This window comes from Cotesia typhae, unplaced genomic scaffold (genome assembly GCF_013202065.1).
Source record: "Cotesia typhae breed Kobodo isofemale line unplaced genomic scaffold, CoteBio_Ctyphae scaffold_13, whole genome shotgun sequence".
Classification (NCBI taxonomy): domain Eukaryota; kingdom Metazoa; phylum Arthropoda; class Insecta; order Hymenoptera; family Braconidae; genus Cotesia; species Cotesia typhae.
The window spans coordinates 14,099,526-14,110,803 of record NW_027423774.1 but is presented as its reverse complement, the minus strand read 5'-3'; positions in this window follow the sequence as shown (position 1 = coordinate 14,110,803).

The following is an 11,278-nucleotide window of genomic DNA, read 5'->3' as shown; positions in this document are numbered from 1 at the left end:
GTGATGCTGTTATTTTTTGGCAGATCATCACCATCTTGTAGCGTGTGAATCTCTCTAGCGAAGTATTGGCCCTGAGTGAACTTAATCAAGGTCAATTTAGCGCGCTCCAGGTCTGTTGGAGTTAGCGGGTAGGCCAGCGAAGATTGTGGAACTCTTTTGAAGCGGTCGATGACCCGATGCCAGATGCTGAGCTTCCTAAGTAATGGAAACAGCTGTGTGTAATGCGCTAGTAATTGTTGGAGCAGGCACTTTTCTGCTCTCCAAGTTACTAATGTCAGACCTTGGCGTTCTTCCCGATGCGTTGCGTTGTCAGTTGGAGGCTCCAGAGTGGGCCAAGAGGATTCTGGTTTATGAAGCCAGGATGGTCCATGCCACCAGAGAGCGTGTTGCTTTAATTTTAGCGTAGGTATACCTCTTGAAGCGCAGTCAGCTGGGTTTTGTTTTCCTGGAATAAATTTCCAGGAGACATCTCGAAGCGTTTCTTGGATATTTTCCACTCTATTGCGGACGAATGTCTTCCAGCGGGTTGCTGGACTTTTAATCCATGCGAGAGTCACGGCGGAGTCAGTCCACAGGGTTGATCTTGACATTTTCTAGCGACTGGACTTCTTTGACATGAAGTATCAGTTGAGTTAGCAACCAGGCGGCAGATAATTCCAAGCGTGGAATTGTCATTGTCTTCAGCGGTGCTACTTGCGTTTTTGAACACAAAAGTGAGACCTTTGTGTTCCCATCAGCGTCAGTGACTCTCAAATAAACTGCGGCAGCCATAGCGTTTTGTGAAGCGTCAGCGAACCCGTGCAATTCCGTAGTTGCTCCAGGTGCTATATTATTCCAGCGTGGAATGCGGATGGATTCGATGTTTTGAAGATCCTCGCGGTATCCAGTCCATTTGTGGATGAGGTCTGGTGACAATTGTTCGTCCCAGGACACTCTGTCTAGCCACAGATCTTGCATAAAGATCTTGGCTTTGACGACCACTGGTGCGAGTAGTCCTAGCGGGTCATACAACTTAGCGATCTCTGACAAAATCGCTCTTTTTGTCTTCGGTGTCTCTGCGGGTAGCGTGTATTTGAACTGGAGAGCGTCAGTATGCGAATTCCAGTACATGCCCAGGACTTTTACTGGCGCATCACTGATTTCTTTAAGTGGTGTATCTAGCTGCTTTTCTTGAGCGACTTTAGCGAGTAGTTTTGGACTATTGCTAGCCCATTTGGCAAGCGGGAAGCAGCCTGCGGCACACAGTACTTTTGTTTGCACTGCAACCTTGATAGCGTCTTCTTCGTTGCCTGCTCCACCGTAGATGTCATCTACGTAGCGCGTATCCAACATTGGAGCAACTGCTAGCGGAAAGCGGTGTCCTTCATCCTTCACAAGTTGAATCAGGACTCGTACTGCGTCAAAAGGTGCACTAGCGGTACCGTAGGTGACTGTCTTGAGACAGTAAGCGTCTACCAGGTCATTCTCATCTGTCCAGAGAATGCACTGAAGCGGCCAATCAAGTGAGTCGATCTCAATCTGTCTGAACATCTTGGTGATGTCAGTAGCGAATAAAATTCTGTAACAGCGAATTCTCAACATCACGTCAAAAATGTCAATTTGCGTTTTGGGTCCTGCGTAGAGAATGTCATTCAATGAAATTCCTGTAGATGTTGCACAGGAACCATTGAATACTGTGCGGAGCTTCGTAGTGGTGCTATCAAGTTTCAATACCCCATGGTGAGGTAAGAAGTAAGCGTTTGCGGGCAGTTCGTTGATTGAAACTAGTACCATGTGTCCTAGTTGGATATATTCTGCCATGAACGCGCGATACATATCAGAATAATCCTTTTCTCGCGACATGCGAGTAATTAATCTGCGGAGTGACCCCATGGCTGCGTTGATAGAGTCGCCAAGTTGACTCTCGGGGGCTTTAAGCGGCAGCCTCACTATATAGCGTCCATCAGGCTGTCGATAATGCGTTTGACGAAAGTGAACTTCACATTCGTCCTCCTCAGCGATGTTGAGCGATAAATTTCCTGATGGTACTTCTTCCTGTTCCCAAAACTTAGCGATGGCGTCTTGTAATTCTGTATCAAATGACGCATGTAATGCTGCGTGTTGTGTTGAAGCGGTTTTAGCGGTGACGGCTCCATAGACAATCCAACCAAGCGTGGTGGATTGTGCAATCGGAGCATTGCGAGGTCCTCGTTGAATCTCTGCGTTCATTATCTGTGCGGCTGGTGATGCACCTAGAATAATATCTACAGGACGTGGCTGTAGATACTGCGGGTCAGCTAGTTGGAGATTCTCCAGATGCGGCCATTTCGGATCAACGATCACGAACGATGGAAGATCTACCGTCAGCGTTGGTAGAATATGCATGCTGACATTCATTGATGCGGTCGTATGCAGCGAACGAAGCTCAATTGTGCTCACACCTAGTGAGCTTCCTGCGGAGACATTGCCAATGCCCTTGAGCATGACCATGTCACGATGTAGCGGTTGTCCAAGTTTTATGAAGAGCGTCTGTCTCATAAAAGAGAGCTCTGAGCCTTGATCAATCAAAACTCTGGCGGTGATTGGATTACCACGATGCGGGTGGACCTGGACTAAAGCGGTAGCTAGTAAAACTTGAGCGGAAAGCGGATCTGAAATAATCAACAATTAATGTTGAGTTATAAGCGGGTTAAGGGAACGGTTAGTTACCTTGAGCGGTGTCTGCTTGTTGCGGTGAAGCTGATTTGAGTGGTGCATCTCTGTGGATGGAAGTGTGGTGACGTTGACTGCACTTCCTGCATCCTTGAGCGGTCTTACAATCAGCTACGCGATGTGGGCCCAAGCAATTGTAACACAAGCGGTACTTTTCGACAATGTCGATTCGTTCTTGTAAAGTTGCGGCCTTGAAGGTCGGACAGAACAGCATATAGTGCTCCTCCGGGCACAGCGGGCAATATCTCTGAGGCTTGCCCGTATATTGTGTAGCGGTGTAAGAAGACTTGGGCTTCTGATGATCCTTATTGCGTGAACCTCCAGGTCTTGGACCTTCAGCGTGCTTCTTAGGCTCAGTTGAGGACTCCAGGTTCTCCCAAGCCCTGACCTTGGACTTGAGGAACTCGTGTAGCTGCGTGTAGGTTGGCATGTCATCAGTCAACCCAAGACTGGTCTCCCAGTCCTCTCTTACAGCGGGCGGTAATCGGCGAAGCGTAAGATGGATTATCATAAGGTCCCAGTGTTCAACTGGAACACCTTGGGCTTTAATAGAATCCAGTGCCTTCTGGTTTGATAACAGCAAGGCATCTAGTTTAGCGGCTGAGCGGGAGGGAACTGACTCACCGACCAAGAGGTCTTCAAGGTGAGATGCGACTACGCGGCGTGGATTGGAGTAGCGGCTCTTCAGCAGGTTCCAAGCGGGCTCAAAAGACTCATCAGTCGATGACATATTGCCTATGAGCTGGTGTGCTTCGTCTTTGGTGAAGGTCTTCAAATAATGCATCTTCTGGCTGTTTTTCAGAAGAGCATTGTCTATAACGATGTCTGAAAATAGCTGACTAAAAGATCCCCAACGTTTAAAGTCGCCTGAGAAGCAGTGGAGCTTGATTTTAGGGAGTCCAGTGCCTGATGACCCTCCGATGAAGGTTGTGCTGTTCAAGGCGATGTGTTGATGGTGTGCGGCATCTCGAGCGTCAATTTCATCCTGAAGAGCGCCTATGCGGTTGGCAATGCGGGTGTCCATGAGTCCAAAGGCGGCGTGAGCGTCAGTGTATTGATTTCCAGTATGATAATCATGCTGGAGCACCTCTTTGTAAGTTGAGAACAGTAACGAGTTCAAGTCCGTAATATCTTGCCAAAGTTTTGAGCCTTGTTTGGCTACGGACTCCAAAGCGGTCATGGACAACTTACTGATTTCTTCATCAGTCAAGCGGTTGTTCAAAGCGTACAATGCAACCAAGTACTGCTGTTGCATTGCAATTGCACTCTCGAAGTCCATATTTGCGGTTAATTAGGCCCGAAGTCGAGTTTTCAGTCTAATAAAAACGAAGTGTTCAGCGTACCGGTGTACGTACGACTACCAGGAGCAGCACCCGATGTGCTCCGCGATGCTCCTGACACTCGACCTTCCTAGCGGTAATAAAGTTCACTCAACAATACACAATTTTTAAGCGGAATAATTATTTAAATTAATTAAGATAGAGCTCGCCTGATCCGGCTCGAGGGACCAAATGTAAAATGTATGAAATAGCGGAAAAAACTCAGGATCAGGTTTAGGTCTGGATATCTCAATTAAAAAGCTTAAATTAGCATCAAAACTAACACTAGAGATTTATTTACAATAAATACACTAAATATTGAATTTATTCAATAGGGGATCGTTAATAAAAAAGCGGATTTATAATACACAGCGTGGTCAGCAAAAGCGAAGCCGATTGACACGTGGTTGATCACACTGTCGGCACAGAGAAAGCGGTGAATTAGTTGCACAAATAACACAGTTTATCTGTAACAAGCTAGAGCGAAAGATTAGATTTAATTTAAGTTAATTAAATTAAATAATTAAGCGAGATGCGGTTATTATACAAAGCGAGGTTTTTTAAGAGTTAGAAAAAGCGACTTGTTCAAACTAAAAAATGGATGCGAGCCAGAAAGGAAGAAAAAAAAATTAATCAGTCTTCTTCCTCGTCACTTTCGTGAAGAAAAGTAATTGCGCATGTCAGCGGAGTAAGCGGCCAATCGGAAAATTCCGTCTATCGATGTCGCCATTGATAGCCAATAGGAACGATCGATACACATGGCGTGATCGTGACGTCAGAATATATATACTCAGGCGCAAGTGTACCAAAATTTGCGGAAACGAGCTGCCATCAGGCTCGGCTCATGATATTGGGCGGCCCCCAGGAGCGAGTTCATCGCTACTGGGCCTTGTTCACCGAACATTCACACTCACACAAAATTTTCTTAATCCTGACAGTACCCTCTTACGGAGCGTCTATACTGGGTTTTTAACTAAATCACGCTGTCCACCGGACTCTCACGCTCTAAGGTTTTTGATCACTCTATTCGGCAAAACATCAACAAATAGAGTTCGTAATATTCAACTAAATCGCGCTGTCCACCGTTCTTTCACGCTCTAAGGTTTTTGATCACTCTCTTCCGCAAAACATCAACAAATACAGTTCATTATACTCTCTACGACTCTTCTGCTCGGCAAAACATCAACAAGCAGAAGATCGTACACTCTCCATTACACATTACCCACACGAATCTGTACACACATATCCTACATTTCTTCACACACACGCTGATTTTATTTTTTTGATTATAAAAAGAAATTATAAAATTTTACTTTAAAATTTACTACGTTAACTCAACTATTCAGTCATTAGCCAACAATTAAAATTTACTGTATATTTTCAATTAACAAATTTATTCACTCAAATCCGAATTTAATCCGATTTCCAAATTTTCTTCAAAATTAGTCACGAGTTTAATTCTCAATATTAAAATGAATCAAATTTTCTAGATTTTTTTCAACAATTTTAATAAACGAATCTCGGATTTAATAAGCCACGTTGCTCAATAAATTCTTAGGAATTTTTTCACGATAACGAAATAAAATTAACAAGATAAATTTTCCCAGAACTTAAATTCAAGGTAAAATTTCCTCTTGGGAGTTTCTGATTAGTTAATTAAAAATGATTAAATAAACAATTTTCTCAGTTAAATAAAATCATAAATTTTGGCCAGGTTCAATACAACAAATTCTCAATAATTAACATTAAATAAAATATTTAATTTGCGTGCTCAAAACAGACGCCAATTTTTATGCTAGCGCGTGGTGACTTTTTGACCTTGGGTATACGTTAACAACGTCAGTAGTTAAACAGAGGGGCGCTACTCAGTCGGTAAAACAGATGTGTGGGTTCATACCCATACTAAGGGATCTACATTGCCGATTGTAGGTTCGTGATAAGTATCATCTGTAGATGTGGATGACCTGTTTTACCGACAGTTTGAGGATATGTTCGAGGTTTTGCAGGTGGCGCTGGTGGTGAATTCCGCCGCCATCTTACTGTCCGCCATTTTTAAAATTTATCCGCCATTTTGAATTGTGAATCCGTCATTTGAATCCGCCATTTTGAATCCGTCATCTGGTGGCTGCTATCAGCCATTTGAATCCGCCATCTGGTGGCTGCTATCTGAAATCCGCCATTCTGAATCCGCCATTATGAATTTGCTATCTGAAATCCGCCATCTGGTGACCGCTATCCGCCATTTTGAATTGTGAATTCACCATTTTGTTAAAAAATGCACCTGTGATCTCAGCATAAATAATAGTTGCTTAGATCACAGGTGCATTTTATTGTTCATAATCTGAAAAGGTTTATATATTCAAACTGCATGTATGACGAGTACATGCGAGAAGATACACCATCTGGTGAGGTTTTTGTCAACCTTAGGTTTAAGCCTGTTCAAGGTCATACGCAGTTTTCTTTGTTCACCTGCGTAGTAGATGACGTCATCAGATAGGTTTGAACCTGTTCAAGGTCGCGTAACTGCGTAGTTTTCTTTGTTCTATTTCTAACTGCGTAGTAGATGACGTCATCAGACAGGTTTAGACTTGTATTGTGAAAGGGGTGGGGGAAATTTCCACGAACCAGATGACTCATTCTGTTCTAGAATTTTTTAACTGCGCAGTAGATGACTCATTCTGTTCTAGAATTTTCTTACTGCGCAGTAGATGACGTCATCAAACCGGTTTCGAGGTAGAGGAGTGGGGGTAACTGCGCAGTATTTTCTGCCTATATAAGCAGCTCGCTGAGAGCGTACTTCATAAAAAACGAAGTACATCTCTCATGATTAAACAGTATTCAGTGTTATATAAAATATAGTGAAGTTTAGTGTTGTGAAGAACGCGAGTATAGTCCAGTGTGCAAAAACTATTGTGTGCATAAACTGTAGTCCAGTGTACCAAAAACTATCGTGTAAATTCAGTGTGTGTATAAACTATTGTGAACATAACCTATAAACAGTGTATATAACCTACAAACAGTGTATATAACCTATAAAAGTGTACATAACCTATAAACAGTGTATATAACCTATAAACAGTGTGCATAACCTTCAATATTGTGTAAACAGACAGTAGTGAAGTGTGCGTCTTCCCAAGATGGCTCAACCTAACCTCATTGAGGCTCTCAAAAACTTGGTGGACACTATTGCTGTCTCATATGCTGATCTGTTAGGAGAGCACCTCACTGATAATCATCGTCAAAGGTGTTTAAGGGTGTGCAATGAAACTATCCAGTACTTCAACACTATATTACTCGATCCTGGAACATCAATTCAAGTGAGACGAAGTGTTCAAGCACACATCAACCAACTCAACTGGTTTGCCGATCAGTTCTCCAGACTCGGTAACCTAGTTGTTGGTGGAGATCTTAACCAAGGAGTCAAATGGCGGGACTTGGAAAACGCTTTCGCTGGTAACATCCAGACTGGATGTATTATCAACCAGCATTACAAAGATCCAGCATCATTTCTCCAGGCCTCACGGGACATCGTCATCAACAAGGTGCAGAGTGTCTTGAGAGATCTGGCAGGGTTGAAAGTGAATGTTGAACTCTTTTGCACATTCCGGAAACATCAACAAGACATAGAAGAACGAAAATGTGATCTTGTTTTTCACAAGCAACATCATCAAATATCATCAGGGAGTTAGGTTTAGCATCTTCAGGCTTGATTACAGCTTCATGTTCACTGAATGTGAAGAATCCAATACCATCAATCTGTTTAAGCAGCGTCTCCAGGAACTGATACTTTGGTTGGTTAAGAGACTTTGAGTAAAGATATATATTCTCAAACCTCAAACCGTTTGGATGTACAATAAGGGATAGTAGAGCGTTGGTCTTTCCACAGTTTGATGGTCCGCAAAACACTGCACGGATACTGTTGGGAAGTAAACCACCGTGTCGTTTGAGTTTCACACCGGTTCCTTGAACAATTTGATCAAAATTGATAACTGGCAACTGAGCTCTTGGTTTGCTATCCATGACTGCTGATTGTATTCTGAGCTCAAGAGGTATATATACCGGCTTATATAGATAAGCGAGTCAGTCTTTGATGTGACATGTCTGAGAGCAGACGTGGTAAAGGTTTGTTCAACAACATAATCAATAAGCTCCCACTTGAACTCCATATCCCTGGGTACCAGTACTGCGGTCCAGGTACAAAGTTAGCTAAGAGGTTAGCTCGAGGTGATTCAGGTATAAATCCTCTGGACGCTGCGTGTAAGGAACATGATATAGCTTACTCGAAAAATCGTGAAAATTTAGAAGCCCGTCACGAGGCTGATAAAATCCCTGCTGAGAAAGCGTGGCAACGATTTCAAGCAAGAGACGCTGCTATTGGTGAAAAAGCTGCTGCTTGGAGTGTGAATAAAATCATGAAGTTGAAAAGACGTTTCGGTATGGGTCTTAAAAAAGAAAAACCTATTACAAAGCGTAAGACAATTAAAAAAAAATAATGAAGCGTAAGACAGTCAAAAGAAAGACAACCAAGAAGAAGGATGTTGCTCTGAGACAGATTGTTGATGAAGCTAAAAAGTCCATGCAGTCTGGTGGAGATCCAGTTAAAACAGCTCTTGGAGGTGCCCGCAAAGCTGTCAAGAAAGTTGGTGGGAAGAAAAACGTTCGATTGCCTCGTATTCTACCAGTTCCATCAAAGATTGGTGGAGTACTTCCATTCTTGATTCCCCTGTTTGCAGGGTTATCAGCGGTTGGTGCTCTAACAGGTGGAGCTGCATTACATTGTTTTTTAATATTACTAATTTTACAGTAATTTTTGCTTCTTATTATCTTGCACAATCTTTCTTTTCTTAAAAACTAGTGGCCCCTTGTAACCCCATGGTAGGGTATCAGTGCTAGCCTCAATAAGTTGACGTTTATCATCACCCCAACTGAGAGCAAGTTTCTCCTGTTTTACTGTGTGCACTTGATGTTTTTTGCTTTTTATCATATACTGCTCTTTTCTTAATAATACGTTTTCAAACAGACATCGTTTGAAGTCATCAAACGTGATTGTCTTCAAGGTTGATCCTCCGATACCCTTTGCCCGTTTCTTGATCCTATCTCTTTCCTTCTCAGGATTGTGAATCTCGAAGGCATAGAGCTTGGCTCTGAGACCCACAAACTCGGACATGATTTTTCCATTTTTCTCATCCTTCATAAGCCCCAGGACCTTTTTGTTTGCTAACGGCATGTTGAAGACATTTTGGGGTGGGTAGTCAGAGGTATCAAACCTTGAGATATCACGTTTGATGTCTTCGTATACGTTCGGTACATTAAATTGGTAAATAAGACTATCTGTATCGGTATACAATAATTTAGATGTCGTTTCATAATTTTTCATTACATAATTATAATGGAAATCGTAGATAAAAGTCTTGGATAAGTCTAAGATACTAAAGCCTACATAGATTGGCTTGTTAAAAATAACTCTAGCTTTTTTCATTTCAATTATGACTATATCCTCATAAAATACAGTTACGCTGTGGAAGGTTGGCTTACAAATCAGGTCTGATACCTGATAACGCCCCGCCCACTTTGTTCTTAACCAAACTTCTTAACCAAATCGATACCCCACCACGAACACCCTTTTCAATGAAAAGAAGTATCTCAGGATCAGTTAACAGTTCAAGTTCTACTTCAGTATGCTTCAACATTGCAGAGTTTGAAAGACCTGGTGCTGTATAAAAATGTGTGGCATCAAGATTGTATGTTTTGAAACAACTCAATCTAAAATTTTCAAACACGTCAGCTAAAAGAAGTACATCTGTTTTCAAATATAAATCTGAGTATTCACCGAGAGTACTAATATCAAACTCATTCCAAACTACTTGAGCAAATGCATAATCATTATCAGAAATGGTAGAGTTGGTTAATTTTGAAAAAAATGAATCCTGATCAGGCAGCTGTTTTTCATCAAGTCTATCAATATTATCAATGTACTCATATGGGAATACACCCTTACGTGTTGCTAATTTGAATTTATCAGGGTCTGGGTAGTGTAATTGTGTAATTTTCTTGTCACTATCATCAAGGTATGAAGCTAATTTCTCTAAACTGGAAGCCATGAATCTAAATGAATCAATAAATCTTAAAGAAACTGAAGTATTTTTAACTGATTTTGTAAAAGAAATGTAACGCTCTTTATTGATCGGTAGTAATGAAATTTCACCTTCAAATACTGTAGCTAAGGATTTAATTATAAAGTGTGAGTCATAGCCGGATAAATTATGAAAGACAATGGGGATAATGATAGATTTCTGATAATTAATGTTACATGATTTATGAGCAGCGTTTCTATAGTTCCCGGTGAAGTGACAATGATCATAAACTTTATCATTAGGAGATGTTATAGGTTTTTCACAGATATGACAAACAGTTGCCTGATTATGCCTATCTTGTTGTTCTTTGGTAAGAGGTTTCATTTTGATGGGATTCTTTAAAATTTTTTCAAAGTCAATAGCTAATGATTCTAATTGTTTAACAAACCAGTTGATGCAATCTGGAGAACGGTTCAATTCAAATTTAGACAATGTATTGTCATAGCTACAATGTACATAGTAAGCAATACTGTGTGGAACATGCTTGTGAACTTTTTGACATCATCTCCCTGGGGTTCAGTATGCATTCAAGATCTGCATAGACTACAAACGGTACAGGATCTTTAGATTTGAAATCTTTGAATTTCAAAACTCGGTTTTTTTTTGTTCGAAAAGTCCATGCGGACTTTGTTAGATTTGAAACAATCAGATATATGTTCTTTATAACTTTTTTGATGCTTAAAATGATTCAAGCAACGATCGCAAAAGTACAATTTATGTTTACCTTTAGTTATTTGTTTAGTAATTAATCCGGAAAGATTATGTATCCATGCAAAGTGATAGACTGACTCAATATGATCTAAATTATCTGTATAATTTACACTTTTTTTAATCATCAATAAATGAATTGCAGGTATTTTTGATTCAGAGTTACTTAAATATAATGGAATAATAACACTTTTCTCAGACTTTTTACTCGTAAATTCCGACTCTATACTGTATACGTTAATGCTAAGATTATTCATTTTTTCAAATTTCGGAATGTCATTAAGTTTAATTGGAAATTATATACCTTCATAGTTCAATCTGATGCTAAAGTGTTGATATTCTTCAGGTAGTTCTGGATTAAGAACAGGCGGATGTAACGCAGCATTGACGCACCACAGGAAGCAGAACTCATCCTTATTTTGGATG